The sequence below is a fragment of the Mus musculus genome, chromosome 18, assembly GCF_000001635.26.
Source record: "Mus musculus strain C57BL/6J chromosome 18, GRCm38.p6 C57BL/6J".
In the NCBI taxonomy this organism is placed as follows: domain Eukaryota; kingdom Metazoa; phylum Chordata; class Mammalia; order Rodentia; family Muridae; genus Mus; species Mus musculus.
The window spans coordinates 17,478,100-17,503,531 of NC_000084.6; the positions used below are offsets into that span (position 1 = coordinate 17,478,100).

General features: G+C 36.7%; 1 long non-coding RNA gene across 1 annotated transcript in view; it reads right to left on the bottom strand.

The window, feature by feature from the left end:
• Positions 1-867: 867 nt before the first annotated feature.
• The window catches only part of Gm31018, a 54,963-nt gene continuing 30,398 nt past the window's right edge, over positions 868-25,432 (bottom strand). Inside the window, exons 2-3 of the long non-coding RNA XR_386094.2 lie at positions 15,629-15,849; positions 868-1,082 (exon numbers count right to left, since the gene is read on the bottom strand). This is a non-coding gene — a long non-coding RNA (predicted gene, 31018). The remainder of the gene's footprint in view (positions 1,083-15,628; positions 15,850-25,432) is intronic.

Consider the following 25,432-nt stretch of genomic DNA (forward strand, 5'->3'; position numbering starts at 1 on the left):
ATAGATTAATAGTCATGACATTGGATTGCTGTACAATGTTCATTTCCTCTCTCATAACTTTCTGTACACAGTAGAAATTTTAGCATGTGATTTTCAGACCCAAAAGACTTGAGGTCTTTTTATCTAGTGATGTTTTTTTCTGTTTCTCTTTCTTTCTACAAGTCTGGACTTCTTACATTTATACCTTGCCTACATAGAGCAGCTTGATGAATTCATACTTGCATTATTCCTTATAAAATCTTTTATGATCTCCTTTCTCCCCATCCCACAGAGTAATATATGTTTCCTGTACATTGAGATTTTTTAATTTTATTTATTTATTTATTTATTTATTTATTTATTTATTTATTTACTTTTGGTTTTTAAAGACAGGGTTTCTCTGTGTAGCCCTGGCTGTCCTGGAACTCACTCTGTAGACCAGGCTAGCCTGGAACTCAGAAATCTGCCTGCCTCTGCCTCCCAAATTGCTGGGATTAAAGGCGAGCACCGCCACCGCCCGGTTTAAGATTTTTTTCTTTTTACCTTACATATTTCCTTAGGCATCTATATACTACTGTTGTTTTCTCCATTACAAACTCAAAGACTAAAACAGGCATTCATATACAAATCTTGGGAATGTTGCTAAAATCCTGACCCTAAGCAAGTATTTAATGACTATTTGTTGAAAATAAAATATATATCTTATGCAATATTCCCCCTAAATAGAGCCTGAGACTACTAGTTTTCTGCCACGATTTGTTAAGTCAGTGCTCTATAAGAAAAGAGTGAAGCCTGAAAAGAAACAGGAAGGAGGCAAATCCATGACTCCAGCAGAGATCTAAGTCAACCTGATTCACCATCTTTGGAGCTTGAGGTACCTACCAGAGCTGTCCCCTGTTGAGGAAAGTGCGCTGTTCTCTGATCACATTTAACTGTTGGTTATGGTCTATCTTGGGGAAACGGTAAACATAAACGTCAGATATTTCTGAGGAACATGGCTGTGGTCTTCTGGCAGAACTGAAGAACGTAGACAAACTCTGGAGAAGTAAGCCATGATTGTTCTCAAGAACCCTGGGGATGAATGTGGTGCTGAGGAGAGGGAGCTGTGAAGAGACAGAGATTACATACAAAGACAGTGAAAGGGCTTAGGATGCTTCTCATAAGCATGGAATATATTCCTGTGGAAATGCACAATAAGGTATCTTCAAAATTCTTTTTTTTTTCCTTGCTTCATTTTTTTTCCATTTTTTATTAGGTATTTAGCTCATTTACATTTCCAATGCTATACCAAAAGTCCCCCATACCCACCCTCCCCCACTCCCCTACCCACCCACTCCCCCTTTTTGGCCCTGGCGTTCCCCTGTACTGGGGCATATAAAGTTTGCGTGTCCAATGGGCCTCTCTTTCCAGTGATGGCCGACTAGGCCATCTTTTGATACATATGCAGCTAGAGTCAAGAGCTCCGGGGTACTGGTTAGTTCATAACGTTGTTCCACCTATAGGGTTGCAGATCCCTTTAGCTCCTTGGGTTCTTTCTCTAGCTCCTCCATTGGGAGCCCTGTGATCCATCCATTAGCTGACTGTGAGCATCCACTTCTGTGTTTGCTAGTCCCCGGCATAGTCTCACAAGAGACAGCTACATCTGGGTCTTTTCTATAAAATCTTGCTAGTGTATGCAATGGTGTCAGCGTTTGGATGCTGATTAAGGGGTGGATCCCTGGATACGGCAGTCTCTACATGGTCCATCCTTTCATCTCAGCTCCAAACTTTGTCTCTGTAACTCCTTCCATGGGTGTTTTGTTCCCACTTCTAAGGAGGGGCATAGTGTCCACACTTCAGTCTTCATTCTTCTTGAGTTTCATGTGTTTAGCAAATTGTATCTTATATCTTGGATATCCTAGGTTTGGGGCTAATATCCACTTATCAGTGAGTACATATTGTGTGAGTTCCTTTGTGAATGGGTTACCTCACTCAGGATGATGCCCTCCAGGTCCATCCATTTGGCTAGGAATTTCATAAATTCATTCTTTTTAATAGCTGAGTAGTACTCCATTGTGTAGATGTACCACATTTTCTGTATCCATTCCTCTGTTGAGGGGCATCTGGGTTCTTTCCAGCTTCTGGCTATTATAAATAAGGCTGCTATGAACATAGTGGAGCATGTGTCCTTCTTACCGGTTGGGGCATCTTCTGGATATATGCCCAGGAGAGGTATTGCTGGATCCTCCGGTAATACTATGTCCAATTTTCTGAGGAACCGCCAGACTGATTTCCAGAGTGGTTGTACAAGCCTGCAATCCCACCAACAATGGAGGAGTGTTCCTCTTTCTCCACATCCACGCCAGCATCTGCTGTCACCTGAATTTTTGATCTTAGCCATTCTGACTGGTGTGAGGTGGAATCTCAGGGTTGTTTTGATTTGCATTTCCCTGATGATTAAGGATGTTGAACATTTTTTTCAGGTGCTTCTCTGCCATTCGGTATTCCTCAGGTGAGAATTCTTTGTTCAGTTCTGAGCCCCATTTTTTAATGGGGTTATTTGATTTTCTGAAGTCCACCTTCTTGAGTTCTTTATATATGTTGGATATTAGTCCCCTATCTGATATAGGATAGGTAAAGATCCTTTCCCAATCTGTTGGTGGTCTCTTTGTCTTATTGACGGTGTCTTTTGCCTTGCAGAAACTTTGGAGTTTCATTAGGTCCCATTTGTCAATTCTCGAACTTACAGCACAAGCCTTTGATGTTCTGTTCAGGAATTTTTCCCCTGTGCCCATATCTTCAAGGCTTTTCCCCACTTTCTCCTCTATAAGTTTCAGTGTCTCTGGTTTTATGTGAAGTTCCTTGATCCACTTAGATTTGACCTTAGTACAAGGAGATAAGTATGGATCGATTCGCATTCTTCTACATGATAACAACCAGTTGTGCCAGCACCAATTGTTGAAAATGCTCTTTCTTCCACTGGATGGTTTTAGCTCCCTTGTCGAAGATCAAGTGACCATAGGTGTGTGGGTTCATTTCTGGGTCTTCAATTCTATTCCATTGGTCTACTTGTCTGTCTCTATACCAGTACCATGCAGTTTTTATCACAATTGCTCTGTAGTAAAGCTTTAGGTCAGGCATGGTGATTCCACCAGAGGTTCTTTTATCCTTGAGAAGACTTTTTGCTATCCTAGGTTTTTTTGTTATTCCAGATGAATTTGCAAATTGCTCCTTCTAATTCGTTGAAGAATTGAGTTGGAATTTTGATGGGGATTGCATTGAATCTGTAGATTGCTTTTGGCAAGATAGCCATTTTTACAATGTTGATCCTGCCAATCCATGAGCATGGGAGATCTTTCCATCTTCTGAGATCTTCTTTAATTTCTTTCTTCAGAGATTTGAAGTTTTTATCATACAGATCTTTCACCTCCTTAGTTAGAGTCACGCCAAGATATTTTATATTATTTGTGACTATTGAGAAGGGTGTTGTTTCCCTAATTTCTTTCTCAGCCTGTTTATTCTTTGTATAGAGAAAGGCCATTGACTTGTTTGAGTTTATTTTACATCCAGCTACTTCACTGAAGCTGTTTATCAGGTTTAGGAGTTCTTTGGTAAAATTTTTAGGGTCACTTATATATACTATCATATCATCTGCAAAAAGTGATATATTGACTTCCTCTTTTCCAATTTGTATCCCCTTGATCTCCTTTTGTTGTGGAATTGCTCTGGCTAATACTTCAAGTACTATGTTGAAAAGGTAGGGAGAAAGTGGGCAGCCTTGTCTAGTCCCTGATTTTAGTGGGATTGCTTCCAGCTTCTCTCCATTTACTTTGATGTTGGCTACTGGTTTGCTGTAGATTGCTTTTATCATGTTTAGGTATGGGCCTTGAATTCCTGATCTTTCCAGAACTTTTATCATGAATGGGTGTTGGATCTTGTCAAATGCTTTTTCTGCATCTAACGAGATGATCATGTGGTTTTTGTCTTTGAGTTTGTTTATATAATGGATTACATTGATGGATTTTCGTATATTAAACCATCCCTGCATCCCTGGAATAAAACCTACTTGGTCAGGATGGATGATTGCTTTAATGTGTTCTTGGATTTGGTTAGCAAGAATTTTATTGAGGATTTTTGAATCGATATTCATAAGAGAAATTGGTCTGAAGTTCGCTATCTTTGTTGGGTCTTTCTGTGGTTTAGGTATCATAGTAATAGTGGCTTCATAAAATGAGTTGGGTAGAGTACCTTCTACTTCTATTTTGTGAAATAGTTTGTGCAGAACTGGAATTAGATCTTCTTTGAAGGTCTGATAGAACTCTGCACTAAACCCATCTGGTCCTGGGCTTTTTTTTTTTTGGCTGGGAGACTATTAATAACTGCTTCTATTTCTTTAGGTGATATGGGACTGTTTAGATGGTCAACTTGATCCTGATTCAACTTTGGTACCTGGTATCTGTCCAGAAATTTGTCCATTTCGTCCAGGTTTTCCAGTTTTGTTGAGTTTAACCTTTTGTAGAAGGATCTGATGTTGTTTTGGATTTCTTCAGGATCTGTTGTTATGTCTCCCTTTTCATTTTTGATTTTGTTAATGAGGATTTTGTCCCTGTGCCCTTTAGTGAGTCTAGCTAAGGGTTTATCTATCTTGTTGATTTTCTCAAAGAACCAACTCCTCGTTTGGTTAATTCTTTGAATAGTTCTTTTTGTTTCCACTTGGTTGATTTCACCCCTGAGTTTGATTATTTCCTGCCGTCTACTCCTCTTGGGTGAATTTGCTTACTTTTTTCTAGAGCTTTTAGATGTATTGTCAGGCTGCTAGTATGTGCTCTCTCCAGTTTATTCTTGGAGACACTCAGAGCTATGAGTTTCCCTCTTAGAAATGCTTTCATTGTGTCTCAAAGGTTTCGGTACGTTGTGGCTTCATTTTCATTAAACTCTAAAAAGTCTTTAATTTCTTTCTTTATTCCTTTCTTGACCAAGGTATCATTGAGAAGAGTGTTGTTCAGTTTCCAAGTGAATGTTGGCTTTCCATTATTTATGTTGTTATTGAAGATCAGTCTTAGGCCATGGTGGTCTGATAGGATACATGGGACAATTTCAATATTTTTGTATCTGTTCAGGCCTGTTTTGTGACCAATTATATGGTCTATTTTGGAGAAGGGCCTGTGAGGTGCTGAGAAGAAGGTATATCCTTTTGTTTTAGGATAAAATGTTCTGTAGATATCTGTCAGGTCCATTTGTTTCATAACTTCTGTTAGTTTCACTGTGTCCCTGTTTAGTTTCTGTTTCCACCATCTGTCCATTGATGAAAGTGGTGTGTTGAAGTCTCCCACTATTATTGTGAGAGGTGCAATGTGTGCTTTGAGCTTTACTAAAGTTTCTTTAATGAATGTGGCTGCCCTTGCATTTGGAGCGTAGATATTCAGAATTGAGAGTTCCTCTTGGAGGATTTTACCTTTGATGAGTATGATGTGTCCCTCCTTGTCTTTTTTGATAACTTTGGGTTGGAAGTCGATTTTATCTGATATTAGAATGGCTACTCCAGCTTGTTTCTTCAGACAATTTGCTTGGAAAATTTTTTTCCAGCCTTTCACTCTGAGGTAGTGTCTGTCTTTTTCCCTGAGATGGGTTTTCTGTAAGCAGCAGAATGTTGGGTCCTGTTTGTGTAGCCAGTCTGTTAGTCTATGTCTTTTTATTGGGGAATTGAGTCCATTGATATTAAGAGATATTAAGGAAAAGTAATTGTTGCTTCCTTTTATTTTTGTTGTTAGAGTTGGCATTCTGTTCTTGTGGCTGTCTTCTTTTTGGTTTGTTGAGGGATTACTTTCTTGCTTGTTCTAGGGCATGATTTCCGTCCTTGTATTGCTTCTTTTCTGTTATTATCCTTTGAAGGGCTGGATTTGTGGATAGATATTTTGTGAAGTTGAATTTGTCATGGAATACTTTGGTTTCTCCATCTATGGTAATTGAGAGTTTGGCCAGGTATATTAGCCTGGGCTGGCATTTGTGTTCTCTTAGTGTCTGTATAACATCTGTCCAGGCTCTTCTGGCTTTCATAGTCTCTGGTGAAAAGTCTGGTGTAATTCTGATAGGCCTTCCTTTATATGTTACTTGACCTTTCTCCCTTACTGCTTTTAATATTCTATCTTTATTTAGTGCATTTGTTGTTCTGATTATTATGTGTCGGGAGGAATTTCTTTTCTGGTCCAGTCTATTTGGAGTTCTGTATGCTTCTTGTATGATCATGGGCATCTCTTTCTTTATGTTTGGGAAGTTTTCTTCTATTATTTTGTTGAAGATATTAGCTGGCCCTTTAAGTTGAAAATCTTCATTCTCATCAATTCCTATTATCCGTAGGTTTGGTCTTCTCATTGTGTCCTGGATTTCCTGGATGTTTTGAGTTAGGATCCTTTTCCATTTTGTATTTTCTTTGACTGCTGTGTCGATGTTTTCTATGGAATCTTCTGCACCTGAGATTCTCTCTTCCATTTCTTGTATTCTGTTGCTGATGCTCGCATTTATGGTTCCAGATCTCTTTCCTAGGGTTTCTATCTCCAGAGTTGCCTCGCTTTGGGTTTTCTTTATTGTGTCTACTTCCCTTTTTAGTTCTAGTATGGTTTTTTTCATTTCCATCACCTGTTTGGATGTGTTTTCCTGTTTTTCTTGAAGGACTTCTACCTTTTTGGCTGTGTTTTCCTGCTTTTCTTTAAGGGCCTGTAACTCTTTCGCAGTGATCTCCTGTAATTCTTTAAGTGACTTATGAAAGTCCTTCTTGATGTCCTCTATCATCATCATGAGAAATGTTTTTAAATCTGGGTCTAGATTTTCGGTTGTGTTGGGGTGCCCAGGACTAGGTGGGGTGGGAGTGCTGCGTTCTGATGATGGTGAGTGGTCTTGATTTCTGTTAGTAGGATTCTTACGTTTGCCTTTCGCCATCTGGTAATCTCTGAAGCTAGCTGTTATAGTTGTCTCTGTTAAGAGCTTGTTCTTCAGGTGACTCTGTTAGCCTCTATAAGCAGACCTGGGAGGGTAGCACTCTCCTTAGTTTCAGTGGGCAGAGTATTCTCTGCAGGAAAGCTCTCTTCTTGCAGGGAAGGTACCCAGATGTCTGGTGTTCGAACCAGACTCCTGGCAGAAATTGTGTTCCACTCACTAGAGGTCTTAGGATCCCTTGTGGAATCCTGTGTGGGCCCTTGCAGGTGTCAGGCGACTCCACTGGCAAGGTGGCCCGGGGCTCGAGTGGAGCGGAAGTGGCTTGTGACCCAGGTCAGGCCTGGGTAGTCTGCTTCCCTATGTACTGCAGTCTCAGATTCCGCGCGATTGGATTGGGGCTGGCGCTGTGTTCCACTCACCAGAGGTCTTAGAATCCCTTGGGGAATCCTGTGCGGGCCCTTGCGGGTGTCGGGCGACTCTGCTGGCAAGGTAGCCTGGGGCTTGAGTGGAGTGGAAGGGGCTCAAAATTCTGAAAGTAAAACTTTCTCCATTAACTGCTTAATTGTTTTTTTTTTTCAGAAATAAATCCAGGAACAGAGAATAAAACAGAATGACAAGACTGATGATTCTGTGCCCAAGATGGATCCATGCTTCAAAGACGTGAGCGTGAAGATTCATGGGAAACAGTGATGAATGCAGACTCAGACAGAATTCACACCTAGGCTGTGGACATCACTTTAACTGGAGTTTCACTGTGTAATTTCCGATTTTCTTTGTTTTTGTGACAGATAAATGGCAATTTTAAGATCTACATTACACTATCCTTGTAATAAATGTCCTACAGACACAGTTCTGCATATGTAAGTTTATGTCTATAAACTTTACAATGTGTTTACTGTAGGTCAGTATTCTATTTCTATTACCATTTCATTTTCCTTGTCTGCTATGTTCAAAATTGGAGCCTTGGCAGAATACTCTCCCAATCTCTTTGGCAAGAAAATCCTGACTCTTATATTTAGGATTGCCTTTGAAGTCTACATGTAGTAAATATGCTAAGCCAATTTCTCAAGTTCAGTTTTAAGGTCATCAGTAATCACTTACCATAAAAATTTCCCTTCTCCTACTCACTTTATTATTATCCTCATTCATTTTCTTCAGAGTACTAATCACTATGTAAAAATTTTTCTAAATTTATTACCAATTTGATTTTCCTGTCTGCTTCTAGTCCTGAGTAATAGCCAATGTCTTTAAGGATAACTGCTTTCTTCTTCTTCAATGCAGACTTTTTAGGGTAAGCCCTGTCTGTGGCACAGTTGTTGGTAAATAAAGGAAAGAAAACTATATGATTCTGAGTAATTAAATATTTTCTTAGTTTTAATTTATGGATATATTATTTACTTTCAGAAGAAATTCAATATTATACTGGCTACATACATTTGATCTTGACCTATGTAAACAGAGTCTCAAAGTCTCAGAGCCTCAAGTATTGATAACCACCTACCCATAAATTGTAGGGTGTTTTGACATACTCAGTTTTCTATTTCGAGTCTGAAGCAAAGATTGTGAATTCCTGTGCACTTTGACCTCTCATATTATTGGTGATTTTACCAAGAAACAGGTCATGGAGCTGTCATGTAGCTCTTGAACCACCATGATAATCAAAGAAAGAATGTGATCTTGTCAATGTGTGGAGTTTCTAGATATATTTTCTTTTTCCCTTTCTTCATCTGGTTGTTAATTGCCCTCTAGTCAGTTTTTCTGCTGGTGTTTTAAGCATGTATATAGAGAAATTAATATTTTTCTAAAGTGTGGCATTTTTAAAATGTTTTGAATTCTTTATTTGATGGATTATGGTTGTAGTTAGATGTAAATAGTAGCCTACATCTATCTCTAGGTTTTAACATGATATATATAATAATAGACCACATGCTGGACTAAACATTTTATTAGTACTGTATTAATCACAAGAAAAACAACAAAAAGTGGTTAACAACTTAATCATAATTTCTGAATATCCGAGATATTCTCATGTTATCATCATAGCTGATTTGATCGTCCATGGCTGTGAATATGTGATTACTGGCAGACTCATGACATATATGACTTCATTTTCTTCCTACCAGTCCACTTATAAGAAGTGATCCATCACTTTAACAACAAGCAAAGGAAGCCAAAGGATGCAAAAAACATCTCCATAAGTAGAATGCTTTCCTTTATTGTTAAATAAAGTGTTGAGTAATATTGTCAATATTTACTTTAATTATCTGCTTTTTTATTCTTGTAGAAAAGCCTGATAGAATCAAACATGCTACAAAGCAGACCAATTTAGCTCTGTGTGTTTCCAGATTGTCCACAAACTGCTTGAACTTGTATTCAATAATTTAAGGATTACACATTGACTTTCCTTTGCTTATTTTGACATTCCCATCTAAAATTTAAATATGTACACTGAATATCTAGACCCCAGTTCACTTAAAACCTCAAATGTCTGCCCATCCCAAGATGACAGATGAATTACATAAAGAAAACATAACTAAAATCATATCATCTGAGTCAGAAAATTGTTTTTTCTCCTTTGTTAAATAACTCCATGATGATTTTATAAGTGAGAGAAAGATACATTAAGAAGAAAATGAAGATCTAGCTGTTCTACTGAATAAGCTGAGAAAATCTCAGAGAAATGCTTTAGAGCTTGTCGATCAAAAATACTTGATTTAAAACTAAATGTCTTATATTGGGAAGGAATGAAATATTTCAGATCTGTTCTGAAATTGTCATAACCCAATTAAATAAAACGTTTCAGGCTAGGTTCATCATGCCAGTTGCCCTCAGTAATTGTATTTGCTTGCAGAAATAAGCAAATAAGGAACTTCCGATGTTTAATCTCTCTTCATCTCAAGGTTTAGCTTCAAAATTTCAAATCTGACTTGATTGTTTCCTACACACTCTTCTTACTGTTATGGGCTGAAAGTACACTCTAAATTATGTAGGTATTGGCTTTCTACAATTATGATAGCATAGAGCAATTTATAAAAATGAGTTGTTTTGGAGCTATAAAACTTTTAGTTGCCATGGGTATATTTGAAAGTCACAGATTCTGGTTGTTTCAGAATTTTTAAGTATTTCATTTTTAGCTTTATTTGAGCTTCCTTTACTGGTTCAGGCACTAAGTAGTTAAGACCTGCCCCACTTAATATAGTGAGGCATGTATGATGTACTGAGCTATATGTGCTTATGATAGTATTTGCTAGATACATTGTAAATTTGCAAAATAAAGCCATTTGTTTGCAAAATTTAGCAGGAAGAAGTAATCAATGAGCTATGCTGTTTTGGTTAAATGATATTAAGTAGTCAATTGAAACCTAAATAAATTTGTCCTAAACCTTTCTCTGACATTGTATCTGAAATTTAAGTCTGACTGAAGGCGCCTCCAGACATGGTAATGTGTGTGTGTGTGTGTGTGTGTGTGTGTGTCTGTGTGTGTGTGCGCATGTGAGTGTTTGTATGTGTTAGCATATAATTTAGCATGACTCTAATTTGGTAATCATAGTACTAAATATCCTCTAATGACAGGAGGTGGTCTCTAGCAGTCACAGGTTGCCAGCTGCAGAGGCAAGGTCTATCTAAGGCCATTGCCAACAGAATTCAACCAGGTTCCCTAGATATGCAACATTCTCTGCATTTTCTCCAGAAGGTATAAAAATAATCTGTGCGTGGGAGGGGAATAAAATGTATTAGAGCTGGAATACTACACAGCTATAGAATAAAAAATAAAAATATAAAAAATTAAACGTGTCAATTTTTGGGACTTTATTTACATTATTTAGCATTGCAGAAAAGGCTTCTGAAATGTATATTAACATCATTGATTTAACATTGTTTTCATTTAACAACAACAACAAAAAACCCTTTATTTCTTCTTTGTTAGTGGCATAAAGGTGCCTTTTGCCCATAGGGAAAGCAGGAATGTTAAACGCACAGGGCCTTTCCTTAATGGAAGAGATAAAATACCTGTTTTCTGCCCAGAAGGCTGCGAGTGGATTTTGTTAATAGCCTGGTGACATTTTTGCTATATGCATTAGTAGACCTCACCCACCCACCTTTTGCTATAGAGGCAAACTTCACCCACATCTTCCAGAATGCTTATGCCAAACTCTTCCTCCTTAGCTCCCAGTTAATAGAACCCATCTTAGTATGGTATGCCATGTATATTTTAGTTTGCTTTCTTTTATGTTATCTCATTCAGAGGCCATACTAGATTCTAAGCCCTTTAGCTATAGAACCCATCTTCATGGTCACATGGGTTTTGTACAGGAATTTCGAGTAGCTGCTCCTTAAGCTTTATTGTGCACCTGGAATTGGAATGATAATTGCCTAGAAACCTCTTCCAAGATTGTGCTTTGTTTTATATATTCTGACAGTGAGCCACCTGGCAACCTACAGGTTACTCCCCAAAGTCTGATCCAGGATAACAAAGTCAATGTGAAGTGAATTTTTATTCTCACCTCTTTTTTTGGTTTGCTTCCTTGCCTGGACCATGCAGGATTCCCTTCAGTTCTTCAAGCAAAAGGTAAAAACCAAAACCAAAAACATTTAAGGAGAAACAAACAGACAAAGGTGTAAACCCTACAGATGCTGTTCAGAGCCACTTGAATATTTCCATGACCTATGATCTTCCTAGCCCATTGCTTCTCCTTCTTTTTTATTCCTGCAGTCTTGTTGGTTCTCAGAGGAATAGTTCCTCCCTGTATATATCCATTTTTCATAGCACTCAACTATTTTAGAAGATACTATTTAGTCTCTTCAAATATTGTTTAAGTATTTCACAGAAAAGAAAGAAAATTCAGGAAATTTTCTTTCAATCTTCATGATTTTGGAGAGTCATTGTCAGCGTTTTCATTGTATACTATTCTCTTACAGGCTCACACAGATTGAAAAACTTGCACTGTAGAGTGTACTTCTTTGTTGTCTACCTACCATGTGGCAGTCAGTTAATACAGTCAGCTTGTGATTGACATTATCACAATTTTGCATGTTGCTAAAAACCACATCTGAAAGAAACCGGATCATTCTTTAGTCAATGTCTGATATCTTCTGTTGTCTTTTATTTAATTTTTTGCCTGGTACATACTGAGCTGCTGTTATCCACCTTGAATTCTTTTATTTTATTCTATTTTGAGTATTAGTTCATTTTAATTTGTTGTGCATTTTGCTGAGAAAAATAGATTGTGGGTGTTTGCCATTTCATTATCACATTTGGTTCCTCTTCTATCATTGTTGTGACCTTTTGCATTTTGAAAAATTCATCCAAACAATGTTTTCAGCATGATAGTTATTTTTGTCATGAGTATTTGCTTTGTTGCTATTCAAATGGGATTTAGAAATTTTCTTGTGCCAACTTCTCTTTTTCTTGGACTTTCCTAATCGCTTTACTGTCACATCAAAGCATTTTAATCCTCAGCTCACAGAAAACACATGTCCTGAGATTTCCTTCTTTCAGTTTCTTGCCGTATTTATATAAGATGTCTTTAATCTGTTTTCAGTTCTTTATACTTTTAATAATAGTGTGGAATAGATTTCATAGTTCTCGATCACAGTTCCCCTCCCCTCATGAGAGAATAGCACATGGTCTCTCAATTTGTATTTTTCTTCTCCATTATGTAAATGTGAAATTTTTATATATACGCTCTCTATAGTTATCCTATATATATGAAGCCTTAGGTAAACTGGAATATAAGGGAAGGTGTGAAATTCAATATGTTCCAGCATGGAATCTTTCTGTGTATAATGTCTCTTTTGTGCTCATTAAACTTTTTGTAATTCCATCCTTGCCGTAACTATTTCTCTCTTTCCTAGTCGTCCTTTTATACTCGTGACTGTCTTCTTCCCCATTTCTGTTGTCAAGGTTACAGGAGGAGGCATTGCTATGTTCAAGAAGTATTCTAATGCCCATCAAATCAGCAAAATGCCCCTGTGCAAAGCCATCTCAGTAAGAGCAGCTCTTACAGGTTATCTCCCCAATCCTCCTAGATAGAGAATTTTGGGTGATCTTGAGTGTCAGGTATACTCTAGAATTCAACAAATGGTATCTACATGGCTGAATACATGAGAAATAAAAGCTGTACATTTCATGTTTACATTATTTTGAAAATATGGTCTTTGAAAAAATAAATACATGCCCAATTAAAGAGCATACAATAGGTTTTTTCATTCTATAGTAAAACTATTCCACACTCATTAGTTTTCTTTCTTTTTATAAATATTAAAATAAATCTTTACACTAATAAAATACATTAGCATAGATAAATAAAATCTATAAAGCACATATAAAATATGTAAGTATCTATATCATGTAATGTTTTCATATACTTCATTTGGTATATTTCTTCTAAAAAGTATAAAGTTATAATTTTTAAATCATTGCTTATGACTAATAAACAAGATGCAGTGAATTGAAAAAGAAATGAGTACAATGGAGGGTATGCAGGGAGAAAAAGAGTTCTAATTTTTTTTCTAATCTCAGAAAAAGAACAAATATGAGATTTTTGAGTGACAGTTCTGGGATACTGGTCCAAAGGGAGAATTATTCTGTGCAGTTTGGGAATGTATATACATACATAGAGGTAAGGCACAAAAACAGGGTTTAAAACCATATTAAAATATATAAAAAGTGATGCTATTGTTTATATATTCCAAGTCTTTATATTCTACTTGTAATATTATTTTATTAAAATTTAAGACAGCTCTGTGAATGCGAATTCATTATTATCATTTTAAGAGCTAGGAACTGAAACTCAGCATCCAAAAGAAAGTCTCAGGGTAGAATGCTTGTGACTTAATTCTCAGGTTGTGGTGCACTTGAATAACATGGCTGCTTGCTTTCAATGGAGAGGAATAAATAACAATTGGTGGTGATTTTACTCTAACATTTTTCTCTTTCAGTTTTTGTGTTTGAAATAGCAGCGATTACAGAGTAATTAGATCAACTCTGGGTCATTGAACATTTGTGATTCAGCTTTCTCTTGCTTATAGCATGACTCAAGCTTAGCGCAGACAAGGTGTAATTGCTTTGATTTGCTTTGTTCAATGTTTCTTGTGTTTGTCTCTGTTTGCAGCGGAGTGGCTGAATGCCACCATAGAGAACTGAAGAAACAAAATCCATACTGTCACACACACTGGCAATCTACAGAGACTGACTGCTTAAAGAAACAGGTGTGGTCAGCCTTACTGTTCTCTTTTATGTTTTAAGGGAATTTTTATAATCCAAGTGTTCACAGAGGTTTTTTTTTTATATAACCTTCTAGATAGTGGTCAGGTATTATTTAGAAATTATTTTAAAGAATATGTGTAGGATATTATGTAAACCTCAGTACAAATTTACTTGTAATAGAACATTCTGTGGCTTTGCCCTCCTGTCTCTAGCCACATATGCATATCATAGTTGCCCTCCCCTTAATTATAGGGTAAGAACATTAGTGTAATCTACTGGGAAACACTAAAAAGTGCACCCGTATACCATATAGGAATCATTTCATTTGCTTTCTTGCTCCCCCAGTCAGGAAAAAAATAAATCCCTTGGGATCATAGAATTTTGACAAGGTAAAGCACAAAGATGCCAAGAGATAGCAAAACACACACACACACACACACACACACACACACACACACACACACACACACCTCAACTGGAAGAAAGTGACAGATTGGCAAGACAGCAGTTTGTGATTCTGCAAATATTCAAGACTAGGATGAATGTGCCAAAAATTGTCGAGCCCTCCTTCCCATGTTTTGTATTACAGTATAGCTGGTAAATGGCCCCTCTATTCTGTTAGAATAGAGAAAAAGGCTTTTAAACTGGAAGTAGGGAAAAAAGAGAAAGGAAAGATCAAAGATGAGGGGATTTTCCTGTGGATAGTGCCAATAAAACTGCATGCCTGTGACTTCTTAGCTTCATTTCTGATTCTCATGCTAAATAAGAGACTATAACTTCTTCTGTTTTATTATATCTGTCTCTTTTGGATAATGAAAACATAACAATAGCATATACTAGCAAAGTAGGGTTTTAACCATTCACAAATCATCTTTCCTTTTAATCACCAACTATGTAAATATGTTGTGTTTGACATAGTTTTGCAACAATCAGTGATATTGGCATCTGTTTTGTTGACCAGACTGATCTACTAAAAAGAATGGTAACTAAGACCAAGAAAAATATGATTAATTTTGTCCTTAATTAAAGACAAAATTTATAAGATTTTTCTTACTTATCACTACAATGAGAAAATTTTAATTTGACATTTTTTATCCCATTTAATCCACTTATATTGCAGTCTTCTAGTTACAGTATATTCTGAGCAATTAGAGATCTTTGACCTTCCCAGATTGACAGCTAGTACTCAATGCATTTAATAAATGGAAGTAAATATAAATTTTAGAGTGATTTAAAATATCTCTGGTACTTTTATTATTTTTCTTTTGTGCCAAGGAAGGAACTCTACAAAGTTTATAATGAGAAAACGTAAAAAAAAAGCTTTTCTGAATTTGAGTTCTAAGATTAAGTACTATAAATACCCACTCTTGACTGTTTTTTGCACATTCAATATAAAAGCACTATTCAGAGTAGATTTGACAGATAAATGGAAATTTTTTTAATCCATTTACACTTAAGCCCAAAATTTTTAATTGCTTTTAAAAAAATTACAATGACTTTAAAACACCTGAAGAAAATGACAAGCACCTTGGGGAATGGTTTTCCACTGGGAAGGACTTCAGTGGCTGTGTAGACTGTGCCAGCATCAAAAAGTATGTTGACATCACATAGTAAGTGGACCTGTTGACTTAGTTCCTACTTTTAAGTCTGGATCTTCAGTTTCCAGATGATCAGATTTTCATGTAGCTGGAAGTCTCTTTGCTTTATGGTTGCTTTTGCAGGGCACATGCCAAGTACATAGCAAATATCTGTTGAATGAACAAGTCGAGGGAAAATTAACACAGAATTTATTTAATTCCTAAACATGATGTTAACATGGTTAGAGAGATGTATTTTAAATGCATCAATGTTGCTTTCTTAGAATCAAGAGTAATTTTTGAAGCATTAACATACGCTCTCAAATCTACATGTGTAGATGACTACATAGCTGAAAAAGTGATACTCAGGCAATCCTGATATTATCCTCCCTTTGTAAAATGTACTGAGATTATAAAATATGCATGTATATTCACTTAAAAGTATTAGGTGTGTTCTACTAATATATACCTAAATGTACCCATGATATAATATTTCAATTCAAGTAAAGATGTATTGTTCAACAGCCAATGATGTTTCTATGACTTCTTAATTATTGTTAAGTTTGTTTATACTTAGGATATAATTAATTAATAATCATAGCTCTGAGTGCCAGTAATACTATCTAATCCATTTTTTTTTTGGTAAAATGATATTATAAATTTTTTGCCGTATAAGTGGGCAGATTTTGTGTGTGTGTGTGTGTGTGTAAGTGAACCTAATGCATTTGATTTCCATGGATTTTAGAGTTGAGAACTATATAGCCCTGTAAAGACACTGAAATTCCAATAAGAGTAGGTTCCCTGCTGCGGAAACCCCTGGGCTAATTGTATTTGTTGTTAATTCTGTTCTCCTGTGAGGGAGTGCAAATAATGAATGAGTCAGCATTCAGGTGATTTCCTATAAACCTTCTCCTTACCTTAATTTATAAATAAAGGCTAGAGCCGGTCATTGGGCAGAGAAAAGAGGAAGGTGGAGCTGAAGATTTTGGGAAAAAAGGAGGGAGAGAGAGAGAGAGAGAGAGAGAGAGAGAGAGAGAGAGAGAGAGAGAGAGAGAGAGAGAGAGAAAGAGAGAGAGAGAGAGAGAGAATGGAGGAGGAGGAGGAGGGAAAGAAGGAAAGTGGGGCAGAAGCCTGGAGAAACTGCAAGTTATAAGGAGTCTCTTATATGGGAAGATGGAAGTGTAGTCTTAGATCCGCCCAATCTAGGAGCACAGCATGTATTCATATTAATTGAGTTATGTTTTCATTGCCAGGGCTTATTTGGGTTGGAGATTTACTACAACAGTTCCCAGCCACACTTGTCAAACCATTGTGTTTGTTTTAAAATTTCATCTATCTGAGCAATTACACAGAGGATTTTGTTAACACTCATCTTGTCAATTTTCCTCCTTCCTAATTTCTGTCAGTTGTTCTTTCAAACAATTTGGAAGGGGTTAAGTGGTTATATTTGTTAGCAGATGGAAGTAAAACTCCACAGAGACTCCTCATTGGGAAGATTAAAACAAATTTTAAAATGTGTTTCTTGGTTCCTCTGTTTTTATACAAATGGAGCTGACACTCAGAGGCGAACTTTGTCAGACAATAAAGGAGCTGGGGAATAACTGGGAACATCTGCTGTCAATGTGCACAACAGAGGTATGTTCTGAGAGACCACTACTTTCTCTTATCATAAGGCATATACCTTTCATAAGAAAAGTTACATTGTCGTTTGATTTGGAAATGTAACCCATAGGCTCATGGTTTTGAGCCTTTGCTTCCCATATGTTAACAGACCTTTGGGAGGGTGTGAAACCTTGGGGACATAAGGGCTTATTAATTGTGGGACTCTATGGGGGCAGGTGTCTGAAGGCTACCCATCTCTGGTACTGGTTTGAGGTCTTGTCCTTCTGGTGCCTGTGAACTATCTTCCATTGCATGGTGTTGATGTTATGGGTTGAGCTACTATGGTTTCTTGGCATGACTATACTAAAACCCCTAAACCCATGAATGAAACTAAAGGTTCTTCTCTCTAAACTGGTTATGACAGACATTTCTTCACAAAAGTTTGTCTGACTTAATTAGTTTGTCTTTAAAATATCTCCTCTTCAGGCTCTTTCCTATTCTATTCAAACATGCTACCTCATTTATCATCTTACTACAGATAGAAATCATACCAGCATTTGAGTTGGTGATGATAAATTTTTGTAATGAATCTGTTGTTTTTATTTAATAGAATGTTCTCTCCAAAGTCTCCATGTAATTATAATGGCTTAGTCCTCAATCTGAGAGTATTTAGCAATAGTTCAAGAGTAAGAAATGATGAACTTTAACCTTCTGGAATAATGTCATGAGATGAGATGCTTCACTCAGCAACAGACTCCCACTCAGGCCCAAACCAAAGAACCAACTGCTCCCAGCTGAAACCTTTAAAACTGTGAACCAAAGGACAACAATTATCTTTATATGAGTTGGTCTTTCTGTAGGATGATTTCCAGACATTTGTTACAATGAAGAAAGACAGCTAACACAGTATACACTTAGAAGCTGCAATATGCTCTTTGACACTACTAAAGGACTATAAGGTGCACAGGAAATGTGAAAGCTACATAGAAGTCATCAGATATGTCACCAAAGTCAGTTATTACAATTAAAGTATAGTGAAGAGTTGTCTCCACAGTTAATAACATGGAGAAACGTATTATCTATCACTTTCTTCTAATCACTAAAAACAGTAATTTGCACTCCATCTTGTATGGACAATCCATTTTGGATAAGACTTCTGGGTTCAAAAGGTAGAGATGCCATGAACCACTATTACATATATGAGTCTGGGAATATTTTAGGGCTTTTCTGTTGTCCTTCATGTAGTATGTACAGTTTTAAAAATTAAACACTTGGGAGTTTTAAATGGCTTCTAGGTAATCATCTTTTATGCAAGCAAAGTAGAACCTCAATAAATAAACAATAATAAATAAAAAATAATAAATAAATATCATGTGCTTCCACATGAGCCTTCGTACATGAGAACTCACACAGAGCTTTGCACCTACATAAGCATGAGCATATAAGCACATATGCACAAACATATACTAAGTAAAAAATAAATTACATTGAACCGAGGGGGAATATTGTACTACAGAACCTGAGACATTTCAGTAGTTCAGGAGATAAGAGCCAGTCTGCTTCAATCCAGGGTATCAAGGCAGATGTCAGAAGTCAAAATATAATATTTTTAGGTGCTAGGAAAAGAATGTCACTTGCTAATTTGGTAAATCAATCTCTGCCTTACTGATTTGTTGTTGTTGTTTTCTGTGCCTCACATCTTCCTGTAAGATCTAAAGCAGATCCTACGAAGGCCAGAGATGGGTTCAGAAGTGTCACATGAGGCTTGTTATAGCTAACACTACAAACCTCATTAAGTGTTTTTTAAATTCTCTCTTATTCCTGCTTTAAGGATAAAGTGATAATTGCTTTCTTACCATGGGCCATGTGTATACAAAACTGAAAATAAGATATGAGAAAACAAAGAAAAAATAAAGAATTATTATGCTTAGTAATTTAGATTTGCAATGGCTTCAATGTTTCTGTGAAGAATACAGAAGTAAAATCTTTATTGTCCTAAATAATTCTTAAATCTCTGAGCTTCAAGTACATTTTTGTCAGGTTTAGAGCAATACATTCTCTTCATATTTGAAAATTAGGTCATACTAAATTTTACAGCATTTCTCAATATAGTGTGGAAGATAGTCTGAAAGTTTGGAAAAACTTTTCTATTAGATGACAAAAGTAATTGTGAAAAGGATAGGCATTAAAACTGAAAAAGTAAACATGGGAAGTACAACAAATACAGCAATTTTCATTAAAACAATATTACAAAAAATCACAAATAAAAAGTTTTTTTTAGTTTTCTTTTATAAAATTTAAATGTGTAACATTAGATAAATGAGTTTGAAAAATTGTCATAATCTTTGCTGCCATTTGAAACTTTTCTTATCTCAGGCACTCAGCGTGGATCTGTTAGGTGATCACAGATTGATGGGCTTATTAAGTTCTTTAAGTTTTAGTTACATCAATCATCAATGTGGGTGTGTATGACCATTATTATTCAGGGATAAGGCTTATAATTACCTTGGGAACTATTGTCAATTGAGTGTAATTTGCCTTAATAATCAGAGACCAGTTAGCTGACCATGCAAATGTGACTGAATTCTCTCCATTTTTTATTTTTTATTTTATTTTTTTATTTTTATTTTTTTTTATTACGTATTTTTCTCAATTACATTTCCAATGCTATCCCAAAAGCCTCCCACACCCTCCCCCCCCCCACTCCCCTACCCACCCATTCCCATTTTTTGGCCCTGGCGTTCCCCTGTACTGGGGCATATAAAGTTTGCCTGTCCAGTGGGCGTCTCTTTCCAGTGATGGCCAACTAGGCCATCTTTTGATACATATGCAGCTAGAGACAAGAGCTCCAGGGTACTGGTTAGTTCATAATGTTGTTCCACCTGTAGGGTTGCAGATCCCTTTAGCTCCTTGGATACTTTCTCTAGCTCCATTGGGAGCCCTGTGATCCATCCAATAGCTGACTGTGAGCATCCACTTATGTGTTTGCTAGGCCCAGGCCTAGTCTCACAAGAGACGGCTATATCACGGTCCTTGCACCAAACACTTGCTAGTGTATGCAATGGTGCCATCGTTTGGAGGCTAATTATGGGATGGATCCCTGGATATGGCAGTCTCTAGATGGTCCATCCTTTTGTCTCAGCTCCAAACTTTGTCTCTGTAACTCCTTCCATGGGTGATTGTTTCCAATTCTAAGAAGGGGCAAAGTGTCCACACTTTGGTCTTCATTCTTCTTCAGTTTCATGTGTTTTGCAAATTGTACCTTATATCTCACTTACTAAGTTTCTGGGTTAATATCCACTTATCAGTGAGTACATATCATTTGAGTTCTTTTGTGATTGTGTTACCTCACTCAGGATGATGCCCTCCAGGTCCAACCATTTGCCTAGGAATTTCATAAATTCATTCTTTTTAATAGCTGAGTAGTACTCCATTGTGTAAATGTACCACATTTTTTGTATCCATTCCTCTGTTGAGGGGCATCATAGTGGAGCATGTCACTGAATTCTCTTTAAGTGACTGAAAACCATAACGGATAATGAAAGCTTCCTTCCTGGTCTAAGAAGACTTGGGAGCTGTTTCTTAGTAAACCAACAAAAAGCCTTCATACTATCCAATCTCCATCATTCTAGAATTTTCCTTTTGTAATAGTATAGGAGAGTGGATGTACTCAGTACCTGGGAGAACACTGTACCCAACTACGACTTCTTATACTCCTGTCCTAGTTTAGCAAAGGCGAACATAGGAAAGGTTGCTAATTGAAAAGCCAAGTTTATTAACTGTGATTAAAGTCAAGGAACCTGAATAAAGGAGGAACTTCAGGAGGAATCACCATCCCTGACCTCAAGCTATACTACAGACCAATAGTGATAAAAACTGCATGGTATTGGTACAGAACCAGAAATGCTGATAAACGAAATTGAATAGAAGACCTAGAAATAAACCCACATACACTGGACACTTGATTTTTGGTAAAGAAGCCAAAACCACGTAATGAAACAAGGAAAGTTTCTTCAACAAAAAGTTTCTTCAAGCGCTGGCCTAAATGTATGTTTACATGTACATGAATGCAAATAGATCAGTATTTATCACCCTGCACAAACTGAAGGACAAGTGGATCAAGGAGATAAAGATAACAATGCATTGTTTCATAGAAGAGAAAGTAGGGAATAGCTTTGATCCCATTGATATAGAAGACAATTTCCTGAACAAACCACCAATGGCTCAGGCATTACGATTAGCAATTATTAAATGTAACCTCATAAAAGTGCAAAGTTTCCATGGGTCTAGAACAACTGGAGTGGAGCTATCCTCAAAACTGTTGCCTGTATGTGGGAAATGTTCTACTTGGGCTGCCTTGTCTGGCCTCAGTGCGAGAGGATGTGCCTAGCCTTGCAGAGACTTGATGTGCCAGGATGGGGGTGGATATCCAGGGAGCCCCCACCTGCTCAGAGGAGACAGGGAGGGGAGATGGGGGAAGATTTGGTGGAGGAGGTGACCAGGAGGGAGGAGGTGAGTAAATGTAAAGTAAGTAAAAAAATAAAATAAAATGCTTAAAAAAAAAAAAGATCTAGCTTGCATTTAAAAGTACAATTTGAAAGTTGTTGTGGAAAAAAAAATTGTCAGCAAGAAATTCCTGAGTGGTTCCTACATTTTATATATTGTTTTCAGTACTTTATGTGATAGTTCATTTGTTTCTCCTGATGGCCATATATTGCATTTACTTCTATTCTTATTCTTCTGCACATGGATAAACTAAGGTACAGAGTATCTAAATCATTTTACTAGGTTTTTCAAAGGTCCTAAAGGCCATAGCAAGATTAATCCCAAATCTATCAGGTCTCAGGATCTTTTGTCTTAATACAAACTCATTTTATGTACATCACTGGAATCTCATTTTAAAGTCTTCAGGTATGACTTCAGAATATACTCATAGAGATTTTAAATGCTCAAAAAATAGCTGCTGAATGATTGATTAAATGGTTGAATGAACAGTGGTATTAACTTTAAAATATGAAACCCTTATTCAGTGGAGTACAACCATGTTCCTATCAATAATAAAAGTGTTCAAGCTGCTCATCATACATTTAATCTTATTTGTTCAATACCATGACTCTGAGAGCTCGGCATTTGTACTCTTATTCTATTTATTAATAGAAAAACTGAAGCTCAGTGTTATTGCTTTGTCCAGGTAAATGCAATATGAGGTGCCAAAGTTAAATTGGATACAGGGTTTCTCTGGCTGTGCATGCAAATGTACATTCTACTATACACACTATTTATAGGAGTCAATCATACTGAATTTACTGCTTCCTCTTTCCTGACTTCTTTGCTCATGTTTTAGGAGGAAATGTTCTTTATGTATCCTGTTGCCATTCTGTTCCGTCACACTACTGTACAGATGGAGTCACTATTGTGAGCCCTCTGCTGCTCAGGATCCCACGGTGTTCTGGGCTATGTTCATGCCCTATATATAAAGCATTCCTTTGGGTATTAAGTGAAAACTAGCTCATTAATATTTCATGAACTTAATCCTCCTGGAATTGAGAATGTCACACTAATTTTGGCGTGCAATAATGTGACATACTATGCATGGAGAATAATAAAAATTATAGGAAGGTAAACTCAAATTTTAACCTCAGTTTTTCAGGATTTAACCCGTTTTCTTGGCTAGGCTTGAGCTGACTCATTACCAAATAAAGCCTCTTGGTGTGAAGTATTCGAAAGAAAAATTAATCTTCAATCCTCATACGTTATTAGGCAACCTTTGTGTCCCACAGAGCTAGGCTGAGATCTATTAGCCACAGAGAGGTGGCAGGGATGGACAGGCACTCCAGGAGAGGCTGTATAACCAATGGTAGGTGGCCCATTAGATGGCAGGTGCCTCGGTGCACATGTATTTAAGATAAATTTCAATGTCTTTAGGTCTATAGACTATTAAGTGGCCAACTTTAGTGGTCAGAGAGACAAAGGCTTTCTCTTCTGCAGGAGATGCAAAAAAGGTATGCAAGCTAAGTCTTGTTTACAGCAATATGATTTTTCCTTGTGTAAACAGAAGAATGACAGCAGAGAGGGACTCTCTTCAACTGCTCTTCATCATTTACCTTGGGCACTTTCAGAAGTTGCAGCTTTACTCTGGGTTCTAAATTGTGGTCTTCTCCCAAGGCATTGACAAATATTTTATATATCTTTCATGAAATATTGGCATTGCACCTTATTTTTTAAATATCTCTAGAATCCATTAATTTCTAAGTATGTCATAGTTTGTGGTAAAATAGCCTTACTCAAGCCTGTCCATTCCTCATGAAGATCCAGCTCCTGAAGTACAGCCACAGAAAGAGACGCCTCCTCCATGGAAAGACAGATATAGCTTTATTTTTAGATGAAATATTTTTAAAATACATTTAATGATTCAAATACCTTGGAAGTATGGAAACTTTATAATTGAGCTAGTTTGTTATATCAGGAGAATATTCCTTACTAGTAGGACATAATTTTTCTTACTAATTTGTAGTGAGGTTCAGAACTGTTTTAAAAATAAATATTAGCAAACTTAATGGAAAGTGCTGCTGGCCATAAGTATTGATATATGTAAAACCATTCAGAGTGGAAAATGTACCCCTGTCCATTCAACTATATACAATTTGAGAGGCATTTTTATATAATAATTTCAGAATTTATTTAATGGTGTACCAAATGATTAATCAAAAGAACCTAATCTAGAAGAAAACATAGCTCTTGTTAATGTACCACAGATATTCAAATGTTTTGCTGTATTTCTTTGCTTGAAACAAACCTTATTGTATACATTTTAAAACTTTTATGAAATAATTTATTCTGCCTTATATACTCTAATATAAGTCAATTTTTTTCAGATATTGTCTTTCCTGTTCTTTCCTTAATATTGACTGGTTATGTAAGTTTATTCCATACTTCTGAGGGTATTGTCTTACTGCTATTTTCTTATAAATGAAAATTTCCATATTTCTCCACATTTCATAATTTCTTCCTTTTATAACCTTTGGGTACTAATGATGAGTGATCACATTGAGAAGATTAAGGAAGACTCTTCAATGAACACTAGCTAAACAGACAAGCAGCAGCTTTGAGTCCGACTGAAATGCGGAAGGGATTAGATTGTGCTCACATTGCAGGATCTCCAGGGCTGATCCACTGCTTACTTTTTAGATTTATTTTTTCAAAGCAAACATATTAGATCCAACAACACACTGTGAGTTTTCCCTGATTATGGCCATTAACTTTTCGACAATGTTGTAGATTTAATTTACGAGAATCTCTAATCCCTATGGTTTTGTGAATATCCAGGGGTATGTCTGGGTTTGATTTTGTAAGAATCTTGAAATCTCCTCCAAATCTCATGTTTAAAAGCCACCGCCCTAGACTCTGACACTACTACAAGTAGATACAGTCCTTAGGAGGAAAGGCTACTGAAAGGGAATTAGACCAATAGGAGTATGCATTGGGCACTTCTTTTAGTCTTGGATTCCAGCCACCATGAGATGTTTGCTCTACATTAAATTCATCTCCCAACACAGTGAGGTTAGTGAATTGGTTAGACTCTGAAACTCTCAACCTAAAAATAGCCTTAGTTCTTTTTAAAATGTTTATTTCAGGTGTTTTCTCATAAGGTTGATTTACACCAAAGCTTAGCTTATGTGGATTCAAACAAATAATATCCACATGTATTAAGTGAATTATTTTTTGCAGCCTACTTTCATCATGTGATCATCTTAGCTATCAAGAGAAATGAAGAACAAGAAGAGGAGCAGGACACATGAATACCAGCATTAGGAAGATAGACATAGGTGGATACTTGGGGCTCATTGTCCAGGTAGCTCAGTCCACATGTTGAGTTATAAGCCAGTTAGAGACTCCATTTTAAATAAGTAAGTTAATAAATAAAGAAATGTAGAAGTCACTTGGAGAATAATAGCTGAACTTGTTTTCAGTTACATATCTATGCATGTACAACTTCACAGAGAGGGGAGAGAGAGGGCAGGGGGAGGGAGGGAGGAAAGGAGGGAAGGGGGGAGAGATAGAAAGCTTTAAAATGTTGGCATTGGTACCTGGTCACTGCAAAATGACTTCCTTACCCTAGTTTAGGTAGTATGTGATTTTAACATTTTGATAC